At 36.1% G+C, this 24,156-nt stretch overlaps 1 long non-coding RNA gene across 1 annotated transcript in view; it reads left to right on the forward strand.

The window, feature by feature from the left end:
• LOC110150055 (uncharacterized) overlaps window positions 1-24,156 on the forward strand; it is a 92,965-nt gene that overhangs the window by 21,323 nt on the left and 47,486 nt on the right. Inside the window, exons 2-4 of the long non-coding RNA XR_002317636.2 lie at window positions 3,547-3,629; window positions 18,472-18,627; window positions 22,208-22,332. This is a non-coding gene — a long non-coding RNA (uncharacterized lncRNA). The remainder of the gene's footprint in view (window positions 1-3,546; window positions 3,630-18,471; window positions 18,628-22,207; window positions 22,333-24,156) is intronic.

Raw genomic sequence — 24,156 nt, forward strand, 5'->3', positions numbered from 1 at the left:
TCAGTTTTAAGACATTTTCTTCTAATGAAGTGAAGTGAAAGTCACTCAGTCATGTCCGACTCTTTGTGACCCCATGGGTTATACAGTCCATGAAATTCTCCAGATCAGAATACTGGAGTGGGTAGCTTTTTCCTTCCCAGGCATCAAACCCAGGTCTCCAGCATTGAAGGTAGATTCTTTACCAGCTGAGCCACAAGGGAAGCACAGGATTACTGGAGTGGGTAGCCTATCCTTTCTCCAGTGGATCTTCCTGACCTAGGAATTGAATGAAGGTCTCCTGCATTGCAGGCAGATTCTTTACCAACTGAGCTATGAGGGAAGCCCAACTTTCTTCTAAGAATGACTTAAAAAAAAATAAAACCAAATAAAATATCTGACCATTCTAAATTTTGGCAAGGATGTAGTGCTCACACATTTCTTGAGGAGGAATGAATTTTTATAACCTTGGAAAATTCTTTGGAATCATCTAGTGATGCTGGAAACAAACAACTTTCAAAGCAAATTGTATGCACATGCTTAACAAAGGATACACACAACAATATTGATGGTAAAATGATGTATAAAATTCCGGACTGGAAAACTGAAGTATCAATCCCAAATTATCAATTTAAATATATCTACTCAACAGAATAATGTACAAAAATTACAGTGGCATAGCTAGAGCCTCAGTCAGTGATCTGCATGAATCTCACATGCCTAATTTTGAGCAAAAGAGGCAAAACCTGAAAAACTGTATACAGTTAATTTATATAAATTTTAAGCATAGTCAAAACCATAATGTGAATTAATGTTAGAAGTCATTATAGTTGTTGACTTCTGGCACACAGGCGGCTCTGACATATGTTCCCTTTCCTAACTTGGGTGGTTTATGACACTTAAAATATGCAAAAATCTCTGCATATATGTTATGCTCAAGTTGGAAAAAAAAAGAAAATTTGCACAAATAGATGTATGTTGTAATAAAATTTAGACCTATAAGCCAAGGTTTTACTTACATAACTATTTCTTTCACTTCATCTTCCATCTTCCTGCAGTTGGATCAGAAACATTCATTGCTTTGAAGAAGATGCTGTTAAAGAGAGGTCCAAAATGAATTCAGAAAGAACAGAATGAACAAGTTGCTTTGTGTTTCAAATTAGATTTTTTTTATATTTAAAGCAGGGACAATAACCTCAAACTGAAAGGCTTTTCATTATCAAGGGTCTTCTATTTTAAAGAACCAAAAATTAAACTTTGAAGGATGCCAAGATGAATACGTTTGCCATACAAAAGAGATAAGAGCAAGACCCTATGAACTGCTGCACACCAGGCTTCCCTATCTTTCACTATCTCCTGGAGTTTCTCAAACTCACATCCATTGAGTTGGTGATGCCATTGTAATGTCATGATCCATGGTTTATTAATGTCTGATTATAATATAGAGAAAAATAAACATTCTTTTGCACTTCACAAATAACACATATTTGTGGCATTTGACGGTTTTGCTATGTCTAAGACTTGTCTTGAAAAATCATAGGATTTTGAATTATTATCTTTATATGATAAACAAGATTTCAGGTGCAGATTTCTAAGTGGTTTTAATTATACCATCACCTGAAAAATAAATAACCAATATGAAGTCATAAGCAGTAACCAGTTGACTAAGGTAAACAAAAATAATCAAGTTTGGTGCATGAATGATGCATGTGTGAATAATTGAATCAAAGACTTTTATATTAAGATGCAATACATTAATCTGAATTAGCATAATGAAAGTCAATAACTTTGGAAAATAATTGGAATTTTAAAAGCTTACACATAAATGTAGATGTTTAATAAATAGGAAAAATAGAAAGTAACATCAGTTTTTAAATGCTAGTTTAATGATATTCATTGACATCAAGCAAAAAGTGAACAGTTTTCCTTACAAATCAGAGTCAACAACACATGCTCATAGAAGAAATGTCAGAGGGCACTTAGAGTTTTTAATATCCATACTTTAATAAAGATAATATGTAATATATGCTATGGTAGTGTAAAAACATCTCATTCAGCCATCCTGCTCCAGGAATATTTCTAAAATTGTGTTATTCTTATAGTAAAAGTAACTTGAATTCAACTTTAAGAGTGGGATCTTATTTAGGTTCTACTTTTAGCATTTTCTAAAGAATATTTTTAGTTAAAAGCATAATTAATTTCAATAAGAATGATTTATTGAAAACTGTTAACTTCATAATATAAAATAGAAGATGCACTGTAAAAATATGTAACTAAGATTAAATAAAAGTATAATGATTGTGACCAATTAAAAGAACAGTAATAGTGACTTATCCATTGGAGTCAGGGAAAGAGGCTAAAATATAAAGAAAATATTTTTTCAAGAAGAAGAGAATAATATTTTAAAAATTTATTTATTTTCACTGAAGTCAAGAAGAGAATAATATCAAGTTTGCTGCTGCTAAGTCACTTCAGTCATGTCTGACTCTGTGCGACCCCATAGACGGCAGTCCACCAGGCTCCCCCATCCCTGGGATTCTCCAGGCAAGAATACTGGACTGGGTTGCCATTTCCTTCTCCAAAGCATGAAAGTGAAAATGAAAGTGAAGTCGCTTAGTCGTGTCCGACTCTTAGCGACCCCATGGACTGCAGCCTACCAGGCTCCTCCGTCCATGGGATTTTCCAGGCAAGAGTACTGGAGTGGGTTGCCATTGCCTTCTCCAAATATTAAGTTTAGATATTATTAAATTAGATGGGAGGGATAAGAGGTGACTGGCAAATGAACTGATGTTCTGCCTTCATCTCTGAGAATATCTGAATGTCCTTTTCTTAACTGTTGGTCAAGATAAGGATCATAAATCTATGATGTGTTGTTTAAGGTCCAAACATCCACTGGTGATCAGTTTTGTTATTGCTGGTTTCGTCCTGGCCTGACTGATTTAATAAGCCTAGTGGTAAATGGCCAAGGGTCTTAGACTTCCCTAGGAGCCTCAGCATCTTCTGGACTTGGTCTACCAATGCTTGCCTGCATTGTATTCCTCTTGCCACAATGGCCACTTTGCCTTAAAAATAAATCCATGGCTGATTCATGTCAATGTATGACAAAAACCACTACAATATTATAAAGTAATTAGCCTCCAACTAATAAAAATAAATGAAAAAAAAGAAAGCCTAATATGAGTGTATTCTGTGAAGTCAAGTCTTTTAAAATGTTTGCAGCATCTGAGTTAATAATAAGCTGATCGAGAGAGAGAAGATAAAACAAAAAAATATCTCATTCAAAAAAAGGCAATGTGGAAGGGGTAAAACAGAATCAGAAAAAGGATAAGACAGAGAATATAAATAGTAAGATGCTAGAAAGTCCTCCAAATATTTGAACAATCACTAGTAAATATAAATATGTGGAAACATAACTAAGTATAATATGGATTCTTGCTTTGTATTTTACCTCTTTGAAAATGTTACTCCAGAACTTTTCCAAATGCTTAGATTTCATCTGAAATAGATATTTTAGAATAAAAACATTTTGTCTCCAAAATAAAGTTTACTTATGATGTATTTTTCTTATAGTTAATGCTGGAAGATTGACCCCCCAAAAAGGAGATTGAACAGCCTGTTTTATCAACCTACAGCTTCACCATTTATGATTGCAGGTACTGAAAAAGATGAATTTGACATTTCAGTGAGTATTCTGACTCATTGGAAAAGGAAACTAGTCCAAATAAACTGGGCCAACTGTAACTAAGAAAAGAAAATATGACAAAGACCATCTTTCTCTCAGCTTTATCATATGACTCTTGTCTTATAGCACAGATTTTTTTTTTTTTTTGAATAGTATTATGTGTCAGGTAAACCGATCATTCTAAGTTCAAAAAAAAACTTGAATGTTTTTTGAGCTCTTTTAAAGAGCTGACTTATTTGAAAAGACCCTGACGCTGGGAACAATTGAAGGCAGGAGGAGAAGGGGACAACAGAGGATGAGATGGTTCGATGGCATCACTGACTCAATGGACATGAGTTTGAGTAAACTCTGGGAGTCGGTGATAGACAGGGAGGCCTGGTGTGCTGCAGTTCATGGGGTCGCAGAGAGTCAGACATGACTGAGCAACTGAACTGAACTGAAAGATCAAAGTCATTTGAAAAAGTCATACAGTTTCTTACGGGGCAAATTTTCATAATTCACTGGTTGGATAAATGTACATGAAGGCTGAGAGACTGAAAAAGTCTTGAACAGTTGACACTGGTAAATGCCTGTCTGTTGAAAAGTTAGTAGTGAAGGAGAGAGTGGGACAAATGCAGAAAGTAGCATTGATATACATACACTACCATATGTAAAATACATAGCTGGTGAGAAGTTGCTGTATAACACAGGGAGCCCAGCCTGAGGCTTTGTGATGACCTAGAGGAGTGGGGTGGGGGAAGGGAGGGAGACTCAAGAGGGAGGTGAGGGAGGTGATATATGCATGATTATGACTGATTTGCATTGTTGTATGACAGAAACCAACACAATGGTGTAAAACAATTTTCCTCCAATTAAAAATAAAAAAAAATCATGTCCATGTACTTTTCAATGAGTGGATCTTCAAATTAATAATTTAGCTGAAAACATGAAGATGAAGTCAGCATTTTGTCTTTCAGATTGTACTTTTGACTTACATATTGACTAATACAGATGTGGCGGTACTTGTTTGTTTGCACTGGTCCACAATAAGTGTAAGTTCAGTTCAGCTCAGTCGCTCAGTTGTGTCTGACTTTTTGCGACCCTATGGACTGCAGCACTCCAGGCTTCCCTGTTCATCAACATCTCCCGGAGCTTACTCAAGCTCATGTCCATGGAGTTGATGACGCCATCCAACCATCTCATGTCTGTCATCCCTGTTTACTCCTGCCTTCAATCTTGCCCAGCATCAGGGTCTTTTCCAATGAGTTCTTCGCATCAGGTGGCCAAAGAATTGGAGTTTTTAGCTTCAACATCAGTCTTTCCAATGAATATTTAGAACTAATTTCCTTTAGAATTGACTGGTTGGATCTCCTTGCAGTCCAAGGAACTCTCAAGACCAACACCACAGTTCAAAAGCATTAATTCTTTGGCGCTCAGCTTTCTTCCTAGTTCAACTCTCACATCCAAACATGACCACTGGAAAGACAGTGACTTGACTAGACTAGACGGACCTTTGTTGGCAAAGTAATGTCTGCTTTTTAATATGCTATCTAGGTTACAAAATAAGTGTAAGCTAGGCATCATAGAAGAAAATGTATGAAATGCTTGGCAATAAACACAAGTAATGCTGAAATATACAAAGTTCTAAATAACCCTTTGAATGGTCCCTTTTTATCCTACAATAATTTTACTGACATTTGCATTTTTAGTGCAGAGATAATAGTGAGTGAAACTTTTTGTGTCAGTACAAGTCAAGGTAGGGACACCAAATTATGGCAATAGTCACTTTTCTTCACCACAACAAACTTACAGTTAAAAAAATAAATGATACTTCAATCAAGAATTGGAAGTGTAGAAACCTGTGTCCATCTCCATGAGTTTATATCCTCTCAGTAATTTAGGGTTTTGTTTATAAGTTAATGGATATATTAATACATATAATTTATTATTTTAATATGAATAGTAAATTATGTAAATATTAGGACAATTTATATAATTCATGGAAGAAATATTTTCCAAATGAACAATATATGATGGTACAAATTCATATATGGGTAAAAGACACATTCAAAGATAGTAATGACTTTTACTAAAGTATGAAAGATTTATCGATATGGTTTCAGATTTCTACTGAATCTAAATCACTGAATCTTTAAAATCTTTACAGATTTTAAATCTGAATCACTAATCTTTAAAAAACTACCTCTTGTCAAGCTGGAGTATAGAATCAAAAATAGCCACAATTATCTGAAAAAGGCTATGAAAATACTTCTCATTTTTTCTACATTATTTCTAGCTTTTTTTTGTAATCTTCAAGCAGAAAAAAATGAAAAAGCTTATATTAGTAGAGTGAATGCAGGAATGAAAATGAGAATCCAGCTCTTTTCTAGTAAGGTATAAAACAATGGTATTCTTATCACTAAATATTTCAAATAATGTGTAATTTTCAATAAAATGTATTGGCATAATGGGCAAGGATTATAATTATTTTAAGAATATTAGTAAGCAAGGATCTTGAAATATCTTAATTTTTAGCAAAATTTAAATTTAAGAAAATCTGATGATTCACAATGCAAATCCTCTAACATTACCTTTTCATAAAAAATGTAGCTCTATATGGGTGCAGGAAGGAGGTCCATGTTTTTTGTTTGTTTGTTTTTTTCTTCTAAAGGTCTGCTCATTTCTGTTAGAGTTCATATGTGCTTGCTAAGTTGCTTCCATCTTGTCTGACTCTTTGGCACCCTGTGGATTGTAGCCCACCAGGCTTCTCTGTCCATGGGATTCTCCAGGCAAGAATGCTGGAGTGGATTATCATGCCCTCTGCCAGGGGATTGTCCTGACCCAGAGATCAAACCCACATCTCTTATATCTCCTCTTTGGCAGTTGGGTTCTTTTCCACTAGCATCACCTGGGAAGCCTTCTGTTTCAGTTGTTCTACGTTATGCTTCGTCTCCTCATAAGAATGAAAATTCTCCCTTTAACTTTCCATCTTTCTGTTTGAAGGTGATAAATTTTAGAGTTCAAAGACACCCTGTATTATGTTCTTAGTTACTGTTGTCAATATTTGATAGATCTCTGCTGTTGAAAATCTAGGTATTACAGAATTTCACACTCCCCTGCTGAGATTTGGGCAAAGCACTCTTTGCAGTTAGCTGTCTGATAAGGCCTTACAAATAGCCGTGAAAAGAAGGGAAGCAACGAGCAAAGGAGAAAAGGAAAGATATACCCATTTGAATGCAGAGTTCCAAAGAATAGCATGGACAGATAAGAAAGCCTTCCTCAGTGATCAATGCAAAGAAATAGAGGAAAACAATAGAATGGGAGAGACTAGAGATCTCTTCAAGAAAATTAGAGATACCAAAAGAACATTTCATTGCAAAGATGGGCACAATAAAGGAAGAAATGCTATGGACCTAACAGAAGCAGAAGATATTAAGAAGAGGTAACAAGAATACACAGAAGAACTGTACAAAAAAAGATCTTCACCACCCAGATAATCACGATGGTGTGATCACTCACCTAGAGCCAGACATCCTGGAATGTGAAGTCAAGTCGGCCTTAGGAAGCATCACAATGAACAAAGCTAGTGGAGGTGATGGAATTCCAGTTGAGCTATTTCAAATCCTGAAACATGATGCTGAAAAGCACTGCACTCAATATACCAGCAAATTTGGAAAACTCAGCAGTGGCCACAGGAATGGAAAAGGTGTTTTCATTCCAATCCCAAAGCAAGGTAATGCCAAAGAATGGTCAAACTACTGCACAATTGCACTCATCTCACACACTAGTAAAGCAGTACTCAAAATTCTCCAAGCCAGGCTTCAGCAATACATGAACTGTGAATGTCCAGATGTTCAAGCTGGTTTTAGAAAAGGCAGAGGACCAGAGATCAAATTGCCAACATTTGCTGGATCATCGATAAAGCAAGAGAGTTCCAGAAAAAACATCTTCTGCATTATTGACTATGCCAAAGCCTTTGACTGTGTGGATCACAATAAACTGTGGAAAATTCTGAAAGAGATGGGAATACCAGACCACTTGACCTGCCTCTTGAGAAACCTGTATGCAGGTCAGAAAGCAACAGTTAGGACTGGACATGGAGCAGACTGGTTCCAAATAGGAAAAGGAGTATGTCAAGGTTGTGTATTGTCACTCTGCTTATTTAACTTATATGCAGAGTACATCATGAGAAATGCAGGGCTGAAGGAAGCACAAGCTGGAATCAAGAATGCTGGGAGAAATATCAATAACCTCAGATATGCAGATGATACCACCCTTATGGCAAGAAGTGAAGAGGAACTAAAGACCCTCTTGATGAAAGTGAAAGAGGAGAGTGAAAAAGTTGACTTAAACCTCAACATTCAGAAAACTAAGATCATGCCATCTGGTCCCATCACTTCATGGCAAATAGATGGGGAAACAGTGGAAACAGTGGAAACAGTGGCTGACTTTATTTTTCTGGGCTCCAAAATCACCCCAGATGGTGACTGCAGCCATGAAATTAAAAGATGCTTACTCCTTGGAAGGAAGGTTATGACCAACCTAGACAGCATATTAAAAAGCAGAGACATTACTTTGTCAACAAAGGTCCGTCTAGTCGAGGCTATGGTTTTTCCAGTGGTCATGCATGGATGTGAGAGTTGGACTATAAAGAAAGCTGAGCGCCGAAGAATTGAAGCTTTTGAACTGTGGTGTTGGAGAAGACTCTTGAGAGTCCCTTGGACTGCAAGGATATCCAACCAGTCCATCCTAAAGGAAATCAGTTCTGGGTGTTCATTGGAGGGACTGATGCTGAAGTTGTAACTCGAATACTTTGGCCACCTGATGGGAAGAGCTGACTCGTTTGAAAAGACCCTGATGCTGGGAAAGATTGAAGGCAGGAGGAGAAGGGGACGACAGAGAATGAGATGGTTGGATGGCATCACCGACTCAATGGACAGGAGTTTGAGTATGCTCCGGGAGTTGGTGATGGACAGGGAGGCCTGGCGTGCTGTGGTTCATGGGGCGCAGAGTTGGACATGACTGAGCGAGTGAACTGAACTGAATAGCTGAGAACAGCTTTTCTTACTTTTCATTACACTGGTGGAGTAGAAGTAATTATAACATTTTCAGGGACTTTAAAGAATGTGTATCAAGATATGATTCAGGTCACACTCCATTATTCATATATATATATATATATATATATATATCTGAAAGATTTTATATATATTTAAATTATGTATATATTTATGTATATAAATATGTAAACCCCCTAAAATATATATAGAAATATCAACAATCAAGTGAAATCTGAGAATGTCTCTCAGTTGCTGGAATATCTTGTCTCTGTGTTACACCCTGTGTTATCTCTGGCACATTATTTAAGCTACAGATAGAAGAAAATTTTGCTTTTTACAATCACTTTGATTATTATAAAATAAAGATAGTTCTACACATGGCAGTTGGAAACAGCCTCTAATGAAATAACTGTGTGCCAATTAAAGTAAATAAAAATAAATAGTATCCTAATTTCAAAACCAATGATTCTGTTGCATTTTACCTCCGAATACAATATATTTTTGTTGTAATTCAATTTCTAAATAAGTATATAAACATTAGCAAGTCACTGATATTTGGGTTATAAAGTGACTCACTAAAAAAGACCAGTGCTGAAATAAATTTATTAACACTAATTTTGAAAAATGTTTCTAATACTTGACTATGGAATGTTTTATAGAACATTTTCCTATTATTTGTATAGATACATCTTTATAAACTTAAAGTTTAGCACAATATAATGAGACCTGAATGTTGGAAGGAAATATAAAGAACATTTAATCTGACTTTTTATTGAATGTAATGGGTGTTAAGGATGCTCAATTGTGTGGTTTTTGCATTCTAGTAACTCCATTTCTAATTAAAATTTAGCTGATGTGTTTCTCCACTTTTAATCCATTTTTTTTAAAATCAGGAAGGCATTTTTCTTTCTTTTATTTTCTTTTTTTTGAGCAGAAAAATTATTTTATTTTCAAAGTAGTATACTGGCTGATCTTAGTAGTATGGACTACAGGAGAGGGTGGGATGGATTGAGAGGATAGCATTGAAACATATACCTTACCATATGTAAAATTAGATAGCCAGTGGATTTGCTGTATGACGCATGGAGCTGAAATCAGGTGCTCTGTGACTTTTCATATTTTTACCCATGAATGATTTATGCTCTTTACTTTAAAAGTTATATTAAAATAAAACTAATATATTAAGTTTGATCCTGTTACCTTACATTCCTGTTCATATGTTGGTTGGCATTTATTAGACATGGGGAGGAGAGAACACAAAGTGTCAGCTACAGCTTGAATAAAGAGCTCATAAAAGTAGCAATGCTTCCTCTCACTTCTGTTCCTTGACATAATACCCCCAGATATTATACCACTGTTAACCTCAGACTATAATAGTGTTACTAACCATGGTGATTCCTCAACAGTTGTAATCTGTTTTGCAAACTATTCACCTTTGAAACCAAAGGTCTCTGTATTACCTTAAACCTTTTTTTTTTCTTTTTCACCTCCTATTTGTTTAAGCAAACATTTATCTAGAACTCTCTAAAAATATTGCTCTGCTTTTCTTATTATGAAAGTAATGGATGTTCATTAAAAATAAATATTACTGTAGTTCAACATACAAGGTGAAACCCAAATAGATTATAACACATGTAAATTCAGCATAGAGCAGAAAGTTTAAAATGAATGGATCTGGAGCTTGATTCCTTGGGTTCAAACCCTGTCTCTGCCAGCCTTTAATGTGTATTTTAAAGCAAGGTAATTAAGTTTTCTCTGATTCAGCCTCCAGGGGAATCAGATAGTTCTGACCTCATAGGGCTGGTGTGAGCTTTAAAATAATTGATTAAAACTTTATTAGTAATAGTGACCTCATAAGCTTGAAGTTGTCTAAAATTAAATTAGTTAATCGGTTGTGAGGATGAAATTAACCTCAGAGTACTATTTAATGCTCAGTAGGCATTGACTTTATATTAGCAATATAAAATAGAGTGTTTTTACCACATTAAACTCATATTAGGTATAATATTTGAAAACTGCTGTTTCTTCTAGCATGATCATTTCCTATATTTCTCAATATCACTGTTTTCAGTAAATACTGTCCCCATTGTATGAAGAAAATATAATCTAATCAATAGATATTTTGGAATATATATGTTGTTTCCATTCTTAGTTTTGGAAAGGCCAAATTTAACACACATAATTTATGCAAGGCAGTTTTATTTCTTAAAATGCTTTTCTACTATTGGGATTACTAGAACTGGGGATATTCAAACTCATTTATTCAAAGAACATTTGTTTAGTGCTTGTGTGTACAGTCATCCCTCAAAGCCGTGAGGTGGATTGATTCTAGGACCTTCTCAGATACCAATATCCGTGCATATTGAAGTCCCTTATGTAAAATAGTGAGTATAACCTTTGTATTCTTTCCATGTATTTTGTCATCTCTAGATTAGCCCAGGCCGTGTTAGTGTTAAAGAACACCACCCTCTCCCGGCCCCCTGCCCTGCTGCCAATGCAGGATACATGAGACGTGAGTTTGATCTTCGATCTCTGAGTCAGAAAGATCCCCTGGAGGAAGGCATGGCAACCCACTCCAGTATTCTTGCCTGGAGAATCCCATGGACAGAGGAGAGTGGTGGGCTATAGTACATAGGGTTGCAAAGAGTCAGATGTGACTGAAGCAACTTGGCAGGCAGACAGATTACTTATAATGCTTAATACACTGTAAATGCTATAAATACAGTTGCCAATACAATAAAAATGCTATGTAAATGGTTACCAGTATGCAGCAAATCAAGTTTTGCTTTTTTTCTAACTTTCTGGAATTTTAAAAAATAAATTCAACCCATGGTTCAATAGATCTTCAGAAGTGTGTCCCGCGGATATGGAGGGCCAAGTGTATAGTAGCTGGTATCCATCTCAGTTCCCTGGCAGATACTGCTAAAGTCTCTGTTCCCATGGAGAGTATATCTCCTGGCAAATAATTTGAGCTTTTGGTTCAGTTCAGTTCAGTTCAGTCGCTCAGTTGTGTCCAACTCTTTGCGACCCCATTAATCAGTACATACTGTCAAATTCCCAAACTGACAAAGCTTGTTCCACATTATCTTTTCACCAGTGATGTATGAAATACTGTTTCCTAAATGTCAACCAATAGTGGCTAGTCTAAGCAAGCAACAGCTAAGCTAATAATAAAACAATACCAACAAAAATAGAAGCTATGGAATAAACCTTGAAAAGGCAGAAAAAGTCATCACCTGTAGCCTCATTATGACATGTAGGAGTGTAAATTAAAGACAAGTGTTGTGTTTAGTCACTAAGTCGTGTCTGACTCTTTTGCAACCCCGTGGACTGTAGCCCTCCAGGCTCCTCTGTCCGTGGGATTCTCCAGGCAAGAATACTGGAGTGGGCTGCCATTTCCTTCTCCAGGGCATCTTCCCAACCCAGGGATTGAACCTGCTTCTCCTGCATTGTAGGCAGTCCCCTTACCACTGAACCACCTGGAAAGCCCAAGTTAAAAATATATATTCCAAATAAAATATTTAAAATGCTGATGATACCAGAAAACCATTTCTCCTTTGTTGCCTTATTTGTTATGATTATTGTGTTGTGGGAAATATCTTACCCAAAGAAGACTTTCATGAATCTTAGCAGGAACACAGGTCAGACATCATTTGTATAATTCTGTTAAGGAATAGAAACAATTCCAAATATGACAACAAAGGGAAACAAATAATTTAAGTATGACAACATCTTTCACTTCCCATCTTCTTAGAATCTGTAAAATGCTTATATTTTTTCACACTATTATCATAATTGCTGTATAAAGAGGCATAATGTTGACAGGATGTGGATAATTACTTCCAATTTACAATAGGAAAAATGGCGAGATTAAAGTACAGTTTCATTTTTTTTTTAGCATATCATTTCAAAGATTTTCACTCGCTAAACAATGGTGTAGGGATATGACTGAAGCAGTGGTATGAAAGATACATGATACAGATAATAATACATGATCTAGAGAAAAAATACAGGCTTTAAAGTGAGAGACTCTTGTTCTGAATTTCAGTGAACTGTGATGTGTAAAAATACATTTAATCATTCAGGCTCCTTTTCTCTCATTAATAAAAATCAGGTAATACACAGTATACCAAAGGTCTTCTGTGAGGATTTAATGAGAAAAATCTATGCAAAATTCCATTCAAGTTCTTAGCACGTGATATAAAATCTCAATCAGGTTTTCAATTGCCATTGTATTTATATTAAACACAGCCACATATATATTAGCCATTTGTTCCAGTCCCACCCAAGCATGCACATGCACACATCATTTAATCTTTTAAAAATATTATACAAATAATTAAGGTCTCTGATTTCTGTCTTTGCTATAAAAAGCTTTCTCTTCTGACTTTTTAAAATAAAACTTTCAAGCTATTATGTCACACTTAAATCCATGTCTCTTTTAGCAAGGTACATGCTGTCTAATATTTTGAGAATAAACACATATATTTTCTTCTAACTTAATGGATACTTAACAATGAAGAGAGCCACTTTATTTTTTTTATTTTTTTTTAGTTTTTTTTTCTTTTCCATTTATTTTTATTAGTTGGAGGCTAATTACTTTACAACATTGCAGTGATTTTTGTCATACATTGAAATGAATTAGCCATGGATTTACATGTATTCCCCATCCCGGTCCCCCCTCCCACCTCCCTCTCCACCCCATCCCTCTGGGGCTTCCCAGTGCACCAGGCCCGAGCACTTGTCTCATGCATCCAACCTGGGCTGGTGATCTGTTTCACCCTAGATATACATGTTTCGATGCTGTGAAGAGAGCCATTTTAAATACTGTAGACTATTTCTTCCTCAACTCAGGGTTGAAAATGAAATGTTATATGGTTTTATAGTGGCCCACAATGTTTAACTTATTCTTAAGCACATAAGACTAGAATTGCACTTGATTTTTTACTTATGATCAAAAACACGAGTAAAAGGATTGGTAAGTGATCAGCTGATAATGATTTAAGTAACTTCTTCACAAGCAGCAACTCCATGTTGCTTTTCCTTTATTTCTAACACTTACTAAAGGTGTTAAATGCCTGTCATCACTAGTTCAGAATCTATCTTAAGTATGTATTTGTGATTTTCATACTGTGTAGACACTCCATCTTTGACAATCGGAGGGGACTTCTTTTTGTAAGGATAATAAAGTGGGTAGAGCTGTCATGAGCACTACATAGCAAGTGGACAGGTTTCTAACATCCAGAACTGGTTAAGGTCAATATCTCAATTACCCTTTCTCCTGTAAATGATTCTTCCCATGTGTAAAGAAAAGTGTCTTGTCAGGATAACATGATAGAAGATTGTGCACTTAGGGACCAGGATCTATTTTTCTTCCGTTAAACAGAGTGTTTTACTTCTTTTCTTCCTGACAATCTTCCTTTCACAAGAACTAAATTACCTAAATGGAGAGCAGGTTGTTAAATGTCTGAACTTTAAGATCCTAAAAGTACTGGCAGTTTGCCACATTGAACATCTGATGACTGGCTTTGTTTTTAAACACCCCTTCCCATTTAGATATTGACAGTATAGAGAATGGGAATGTCCTGTTATTTCCTGTCACAGTTTATGTTCATTGGAAGAAATCCATATCTTTACAGAACTTCTGTTTTTCATTTCTTTTCATCTGACGTCTACCAAAGTATTCACTGGAATTGTAACTTTCACAATTCTAGGTACTGTGAAAACAGAACTCTGAAAATGCAGTCCCTACACTGTTTTTTAGTTGCTGATCTACCCAAAGTGAATGGGAGAAACAGGATAAAAACAGGAAGTAGGGACTGGGAAAAGAAATACAAAGAAGATAGTATCATCTTCAACCTAGTCAATACTGCATCTATGTCTGGTCCTCACATTCCTATTAAAAGGCAACCACTGCAGCATATGTACATTGGAAATTGGATTTTAATCCAGTTTCCAACATTTATTATCTCAGTGACTTTGACATGAAGAAATTATAAGCTTATCCTTATCTCCATTTCTGTATTTCCAAAATATAGGTAAAATGAATTAATCTACAGGGTGTGTGGTTAGCTGGGCTTCCTGGGTGGCACAGTGGTAAAGAATTTGCCTGCCAGTGAAGAAGCTGCAAGAGATGCAGTTTCGTTCCCTTGGTTGAGAAGATCCCCTGGAGTAGGAAAAGGCAACACACTCCATTCTTGCCTGGAAAATCCCATGGACAGAGGAGCTTGGTGGGATATAGTCCCTGGAGTTGCAAAGAGTTGAATCTGACTGAGTGACTGAACACACACACACACACATGTGGGTAGCTAGCTTTAGGAGATTCAAGAAATTCACTGGTGGCTTAAGGGTAAAGAATCTTGTCTGCCAATATAGAAGATATAGGTTCAATTCCTGGGTCAGGAAGATCCCTGGAGAAGGAAATGCTCAGTAAATGTGCTAAGATCATCATGGCCTTGATTCTCTCAGATGTGTGCCTGTGACACATACCTTCAGGTCCAAATCAAAAATTTTTGCCTGTGTTTTTTTTTCTTATAGTAATTCTGTTATGATTATATCATATCCCAAATCTAACTGTAGCTTAAGGTATCAAAGTAAAAATTTCTTTCCCCCTGCCTAAAAGTTATATGAACATCCAGAAGTGTTTATTTAAAGAGCTTCAGCAGAACTAGTAAAAATTTTTGTAAATATTTTTGTACTGCAGAAACTATTATTTCAAGTAGCTATTACTGAATTCCTAATTTTCCAAAAGCTTTCAATATTGCTGAAGAACCGTTATACATATGTGAGCCCAAAATGTCAGTCAAAGCACAAGAGATGCTGCACTAAAAAAAAGAAAGAAATTCATTTTACAAATATTATTCTGTAAAATGAATGTGTTTTGGAGCAAAGCATTTTCTATTTGAAGTTGAAGTCCAAATAGTTGAAAGCCTAAACAGAACAAAAACATCAAGAGAGAATTTCTTCTGCTTCACTGGCTTTGAGTGAAGACACTATTTTTTTTTCTTGCCTTTGAACTTTAACTGAATCATTGGCTCTTGATGAGCTTTAAGCCTACTGGCTTTCACACTGGAACTACATCATCTGTTCTGGGTCTTCAACCTCCTGAAGATCTTGGGACTTGTCAGCCTCCATAATCACATATGCTAATTCCCTAAACCCTTTAGCTAGATAGCAAGATAGGTCGCTAGGTATATGATAATAAAATAGGTGATAGATAGACAGATATAGACAATCCTCCATTCATTCTGTTTCTCTGGTGACCCTTGACTAATATAGCCTCCAAACTGCACTTTGTCCTTTTACAGTGGAGAATAATAATAATTCACACCTCATAGGATAGATTCAGTGACTCTATACATAAAAGTTTTTAGTAAAAGTGTCTTAAAAGTTGTTAGTGTTTTTCAGTAAAAATTTTTAAGATTTCTATTCAAAGTCTTGTAAATTTTATCTTTAAATCTGAATGTTCAGTCGTGCCCAACTCTCTGTGACCCTATGGCCTACAGTCCATGGAATTCTCTAGGCAAGAATACTGGATTAGGTAGCCGTTCCCTTCTCCAGGGGGTCTTCCCAGCAGGGATCGAAACCAGGTCTCCTGCATTGCAGGCGGATTCTTTACCAGTTGAGGCACAAGGGAAGCCCAAGAATACTGGAGTGGGTAGCCTTCCAGTGGAAAGCTGAGGAAGATCCATTCCCCAGCAGATCTTTTCAACCCAGGAGTTGAACTGGGGTCTCCTGCATTGCAGACAGATTCTTTACCAACTGAGCTATCAGGGAAGCCCACTGATAGGTAAAAGGAGAAGATAACATTACCTAAATTTTATCTTAGGCTATTACAAACTCCTGACCAGTTTTATCTGCCTAAAGCATGTTCTCTTCTAAAAGCTATGAATTAAAGTTCTTCATTTGTCTAATAGTCTGATAAGCTTATGATTCCACACTGACTCATCTAGCTTCTTCATGCCCAGCATCATCTCTTCCCACAGGTGGAATTTTGATACTGTTGTTGTTCAGTTGGTAAGCCATTCTGACTGTGACCACACTGGCTGAAGCACACCAAGCTTGCCTATCTTTCACCATCTCCCATAGTTTGCTCAAATCCATGTCCACTGAGTCAGTGATGCTATCTAACCATCTTATCCTCTGCCACTCCCTTCTCCTTTTACCTTCAATCTTTCCCAGCATCTGGGTCTTTTCTAATGAGTTGGCTCTTCACATCAGATGGTCAAAGTACTGAAACTTCAGCATCAGCCCTTCCAATGAATATTCAGGGTTTATTTCCTTTGGCAGTCGTCAAATCTGGACCCAAGTCGACTGGCTCTAGAGTCTTCATTTCTGATTGCTTCATGGTGAATCCTGTCAACTATGCATTGACTTGTAAATCACAGTTATTTAACACCCTGTCTACACCAGATGGAATACTCTTTTGGAAAAAAAAAGTAAATTGACTAAAAAGATATTTTATTTGCAGATTTACCTAGCTCTTGCTCAATTTAAAAAGACTATAGGTTTGAGTTTCTAAGACATAGGAACAGAATTCTCAACGGGAGAGAGTTTAGTTGTTTTGTCCAATAAAATAACTTATAAAAGTGTCAAGAACATAGAATGCACTAAAGAAATATTCAATAAACTAATAAAGGAATAATTTGTATAATGAAAATAGAGCTCATCTGACAAAGTTTCTTAACCTTCAAAATATAAATGAATTTTAAAGTCCTATGGACTGAGACTTGTTTTAAGTATAATACTCTTAAATGGAGCCTCAGTTCATTCAACATTTGTTTTCCTATAGTATTTCATGATTCAGCAACTTATACTGGTGATTTCCATTCTATGAGTATAGATAGAATAAAGATGTTTTTCTTCTAATCATATTCCTCTAAATTAAATGTGGATATTACACACACACACACACACACACACACACACACACAGACATGTCTATATTATAAATATTAAATAAGTATAACTTTCACCAAATGCATTTAATTTTCTGAACTCATTCTATATACTTCACACACTAAGGGGAAAAACTTGCTTATGTTGGAAGATTTAGCACCAGAAGAAATGTTAGCAAAGCCTCTAATATGTTGAGGATCAAAAGTCAGATAACAAGTTTCCGGAACATGGGAGAAAACATTATCCCTTAAAATGATCTTAGGATTTTAGAAATGTGCTTTTATTATATTGTTTTTGAGTCTTCTATATAGATGGGACAAACTGTTCTAGTAAAATGGAAGCTGAGCTTGGAAGATGAATTGACTCCACTTTAAATCATTTTCATTCTATGACCTTGGCAATGAAAAGACAGGCTCAGATGATGTAATGTTTAAGGTTCCCCCAGCTCTAATGTTCTATGAATTAAATAGGTTTCTAGATTTTAAGCAACAGAAAATCATTAGATATCTTACATATGTGACTGATTTGTGTGGCTGTGTAAATACATATGTATAAGTTTAGATAGAAAGTGGATTAGTGTTTGACTGCAGAGCTTTTTTTTTCTTTATTCTGCAATTTACTTTTATTGCCAAAATAAGCAAAAAGATTTATTTATTCTACTGAATTTCAAGTAATATATTGATTTCTTCCTAACTTAGAAATAAAACTGTTGTTCAGTATAACTAATAGACAATATAGCCAATATTTTTTTGCCCTGCATTTTGATGTTATTGTTTGTATCCATTTGTAAACCAAATAAACTGTCATATGTCAAGTGTGACAATACTATATCAATATAGTCCAAATCAAGTTCTATCTCTGTTCTCTTTTTTGCAGGAGATTAAGAAACTACTTCAGTAAATAAATGGAGTCCATTCAAAGAATGAGAATGTGAAGCAGAATTACCCGAGTAGAAGAAATAAGGCACCATTTTATAATTTAGAAAATGGGAGCAAAAATGCAAAAATGAATCCCACTATTATAGAATAAAATGTAAGAAAATTTTGAAAGTAGATATAGAATCAGTCAACATTTGATCAATAATTACAAATCTGCAATCAAAATTAGACGGCATTATGTGAAAACCAAACATAGGTGGGCAGGCAATGTGTCCAAAATTGATATTATTTTATGTTAAATAATTGTTATTAATTGATATAAGCATTTTACAATAGTCCTCATGCAAATACCTGAGTGTGTGCCAAGGCCAGGGTCTGCTTGATGTATTCCTAGGACTTGGAGACATGTAGCAAATGGCAAAGTCAACAATAATGAGTTTGTCAGTAAGTGATACCCTCGTTGTTGTTTTCTTGGCCATTGAAGACCTTACCTGTTAAGTTCAAATTTTAAATTATTGTATTAAGTTGAATATTAATTCAAGTTATTTATTGTTTTTTATAAACTTCATAGTGATCTTTCTGAAATTCTTCACATTGTAAAATAGTAATTCTCCAAAAAAAAAAAAAAATACAGAAATCAGCAAGAAAACAAATCCAAATAAAACTATAATTCACCAGAACTAAACAAGGATAAAAAGAAATCAGATGCACCCACTATAAAATAGTTCCCATAATAACTCATTTTATCTAAGACAAAACTGTCCAATAACAGCTCAAGTCTTTATATATATTTTGATATATATGTATATATACATACATACATATCAGATCTTACAACATAGACCATTTTTCTATTCAGTGTACTCTTCAAAAAGAAAGTCTTGTGGAAAAGTTTAATGAAGTCCTAAAATAACTGCTCTACAAATGTGGAGACAGGCAAGCAAAATAATGGGATATGAACACAGTGGTGTTAGTTATTAAAGTGCAACAGCCGTCCTTAAGACCTTTCTTTTGAGCGTCTATGTCAGAATAACCCTCATCTGAGGACAGTTTGAATAGGCTAAAAAGGTTAAAATAATTTCCCACTACAAAATTCTATTGACCACATAAGTCTGTCTGGCTTTTTTGAAGTCTGTTTGAATTCTGTAACTTCTTTTTATTACCTCTTCACAATTTTAAACTCATGAGGTATATGTGTGTGTGTATGTTCCTATGTATAGATATAAACTTTATTTCATGTCTAGCCTAATCCCACTTGACAGTGCTATTTCCATTTTTGCGTAAATTCCAATAGACAAGTTCCATTTATGTTGCAAAATAAAACTTCTAGAGACACCACTGATTTTGTAACTAAAATCATAGTTAGCAATTAAGAAGGAGATTTAAATGCTAAAAAGATAAATTATAAAAACCTGAAGACATGCTTTTGCTCAAACAGTATTAAAACAAGCCAATTAGAAGAAAACACAATTATTTTAGTAAGGAAAAGTATGTAATATGTCGTTGAGGAAATGTTCTGTGAAAAGGAGTGCTATGGTCTGAATATTCATGGTTCCTCAGAATTCATACAATGAAATCATACAGTGAAGCCCCAAAGCTGATGTTAGTGGGAGATGAGGTCTTTGGGAAGCTCTTAGCTCATGATGGTGGCGCCCTCATAAATGGGACTAGTGCTTTAAATAAAAAGATCCTACAGATTTCTCTTGCCTCTTCCTTCCTTGTGAGGACACAGTGGGAAGCTGCCGGCATGAGTCAGGAAGAGGGCCCTTGCCCTGCCAGGCTGCTACCTTGATCTTGGATTTTCTGGCCTCTACAACTGTGAAAAAATAATTCCTGTTGTTTATAAGCTACCCAGTCTGTGGTATTTCTATATAGAAACACAAATGGACTAAGACAAGATGGAAAATACTTTCCAAAGTGTCCTTGTAGACTTTTAGCAGGCATGGGTATTCTAAATATAAGAATATATATATAAGAATAAATATACTATTTAAAATGTATTCTAAATACAATAATTGCTGTTATCTAAAGGCAATATAAAGCCATAAATAAATCTGCATACTTTATGTCTTTCTTGAACCCATGATCTATTAATAAATCTGGTTATCTAAATGATATCTCTTTTAAGGATAGCCTAACCACATCTCAAAATCATTATCAATGCTTTTAGCCAAAAGTATTATTTTTCCATGACCTTCTCATCTTTTTAGATACACTTACAAAGTGTATGTCAACTGAGATCCTTTCATAACTAAAAAAAAAGTTGATCACCAAATACTTTCATTCCTACTCCCTTGAAATTGTTTTCTATTTTCAAGCTTCTGATTAAGCCACAATATATAACATTATTATTTCTTTCTGATATTTAAACCTTGAGTCAGTTTCCTCTAATTAAATACTCTTCCACGTCTGCAGTAAATTTAACTGTTAAAAATACAAAGAAGATCATATTATTTTCTGCTCTAATGACATTCATATAACTCTAGCCAACCCAGATTTAGTTCAGAATTCTCTGCATAAATTCACCTTCTGTCACATCTTCAACTTCTGTAGCACTAAAGTATCCTTTTCATCTGTCTAGACCCGGTAAATGTGTTTTTGTTGTTTCTGTGATAGAATATCCCCATAATTATATCTATGCCCTAATACTTATAACCTAAGAATGTGTTATGTGACATGACAAAAGGATTTCTCAAACGTACTTAACATTTACAGACCTTAAAATAGTGAGATGATTGTGGATTACTTGGGTAGGTGCACTACAATCACATGAGCTCTTAAAAGACAAGCACATCTTCACCTGCACTTGAAGAGAGGTGGCCCATGAATAAGGTAGTGGGATTGAAAGCCCTGCAGTGACTCAGGTCTTTGTTGCTGGAGGGGTCCAGGAGAAAGTATAAGGAACTGGTCTGAACTAATAGCCGGCAGTACAACAGGGACTTTAATCTGATAAGTACCAAAAAAAAAAAAATGAATTCAGTCAACAACTTGAATGAGCTGAGAAATGCATCCTTCCTCAATCTCCAGTAGGAAACCTAGACCTGTGGTTAATTTGATTTTGGCCTTATTAGACTTAGAGCAGAGAAACCAGCTAAGACCTGTGAGCCATAGACCTGTGAGATACAAAATAGAAGATGCCATTGGCCCTGAGTCTCTGGGAAATTTTATAGAAGCAGTAAAAAACTAAAGCCTCCCTTCGAAATAAGCATTACATCTTAAACATTTCGTCCTATTTCTTCCTCCACAACATATTATATGTGTATGTTGATTATGGTAATTTGTATATATTTTTGCTCTTAGGACATATAAATGCTTTGCTACAGATGTTCTTTGAACTAGTTAGTATTCCAATCCTCCTAAATTCACCAACATGGAATGTGCAGCAGATTTGTTTTCCAAAGGTAACCACAGCAATGCCTCCCGTTCCATATGTGCTGCTGCAAGGGGATTTGCTATTCCTCCAGCCAAAGGCAGAGTTTAATTTTCTAACCAGTTTAAAACTGAGTGGGCTTTGTGAGTACATTGATAAGGAAATATAAATAAATAAAGGGCAGACATGTTTCTGTGTTAGTTCTAGATGTCCTCCTGTTAGCTTCTCTTTCTCCCTCTTGGAAGCCAGCCACCATAAACAAAATCTAACTACCATGGAATCACCAAGTTGTGCAAAATCATAGAAATTGCAGCACATGGAAGACCCTGGAAGATAAGCCATCATAACTATATTTAATTTGCAGAGAGAGAGAGAGACTAACAAACACCATGGCAACAGATATGTGAATGGAGAGGATATCTAAGAAGGTCATCATTCAGACACTACTACCCCAGCTGATACCAAAAGGATCACAGATAAACTATTCAGGTTAGTCCTTTCCAAATTCGTTACCCTCAAACTGTGAGCAAATTAAAATGACTGTTTATTCCACTAAGATTTGGAGCTCTTTGATACACAGCCAACTGTATGTTAGTTGCTAAGTCATGTCCAGTCCTTTGTGGCCCCATAGACTATAGCCTACCAGTATCCTCTCTCCATGGAATTCTCCAGGCAAGAATACTGGAGTGGGTGGCCATTCCCTTCTCCAGCGGATCTTCCCTATCCAGGAATTAAACCCAGGTTTCCTGCACTGCAGGCAGATTCTTTATCATCTGAGCCACCATTTATGGGGAAGACCTACAAAGCCTTAGATAACTTAAATAAGTTAATTGGCTAAAAAATTCTGGTCATTAAAAATGATGATCCATTTGCTACTTCTAGTGTCAAAGCACATACATTTCTGGTCTTGTAAGTATATATTCAGAAGTTTGACTCCTGGCCAAAAATCCAAGGAGTGATTTTTCAGACCTGATTATAGATAATTTCAAGTCTTTACCAGTAGCATCATAGAAGAAAGCTGCCCTCCCCACACTGGCTTAGCACAGAAACAATCCACTGCATTCTCTGAAGGGAGTTGCAGTCAAGAACTCAGACCTCCTTGCTGTCTATACTCTGGTCTGCACCTGCAATTCCTAACCCAGTTTCTTTACTCAGAAGCCTTTTTATCTGGGGCCTTTGGCAAAGACCTTCCTCAGGTGCTTCTGCTGAGGCCTTCTGACAGGGGAGAGAGGAGGGAAAACTTGAAGACACTTTTCTCGACGCTGGCTCAATTCTCAGTACTTTCCCACTCCTAGATATTCCCTTTCCCTTGCCCTTGACACCTGAGTTCATAAAACTATAGGGAACTTTTGTTCCAGGGCCCTTCTTCAGTGATATCATGCCCATAACTGGACTGATCCAATGGATCTTCAATAGGGTGAAACTGGAAGAGGAGGTGTACTTGTTTTCTGTGGTTTAACCTCCAGCTTAAACTATCATGGTTAGTGATTAAAGACTTGACTGTTACTGTCAGTTTGGCTTCTTGTTTTCACTGACAGCTGACCACTCAGGTCTTTCTCTCTAACTCAGCTGAGCCCCTGGCATATGTTATTAGTGAAGATAGCTGATTGTTTTTGTCAGGATATGCTGTGTTATGATGTTTTATATTGAAATATCAGCCCCTAAATCTAAGTAGCCAAAGCAACAGAAGATTACTCCCCACCCAGTTGACACATCCTTAATGGGGCATCAGATTATTGCTCAACACAGTCCCTGAGGGACCTGAATTGACAGAAGAGCTACTATTTTAGCTTTACTGGTTATTAAGTGACAGGCAGAGTACATCCTGGAGGATCTTGCATTAGCAATTAAAAACTGTGACCTAGACATGGCACTTATCTCTTCTGACCACACTAGCTCACACTTACTCATGCTGCTGATGCTGAGTCACTTCAGTCGTGTCCGACTCTGTGCGACCCTGTAGATGGCAGCCCGCCAGGCTCCCCTGTCCCTGGGATTCTCCAGGAAAGAATACGAGTGGGTTGCCATTTCCTTCTCCAATGCATGAAAGTGAAAAGTGAAAGTGAAGTCGCTCAGTCGTGTCCGATTCTTAGTGACCCTGTGGACTGCAGCCCACCAGGCTCCTCCGTCCATGGGATTTTCCAGGCAAGAGTACCGGAGTGGGGTGCCATTGCCTTCTCCACACTTACTCATGAGGCCCGATCAACTCTAGAGGGGCCAAATAGTATAACCATATCATATTTCTGGAGTCTCTAAGTCAGAACTATTTGGCACACAATTGTTAAAACTAACTCTCTGAAAATAACTTTCTTG

Source organism: Odocoileus virginianus, chromosome 8, assembly GCF_023699985.2.
Source record: "Odocoileus virginianus isolate 20LAN1187 ecotype Illinois chromosome 8, Ovbor_1.2, whole genome shotgun sequence".
Lineage (NCBI taxonomy): Eukaryota > Metazoa > Chordata > Mammalia > Artiodactyla > Cervidae > Odocoileus > Odocoileus virginianus.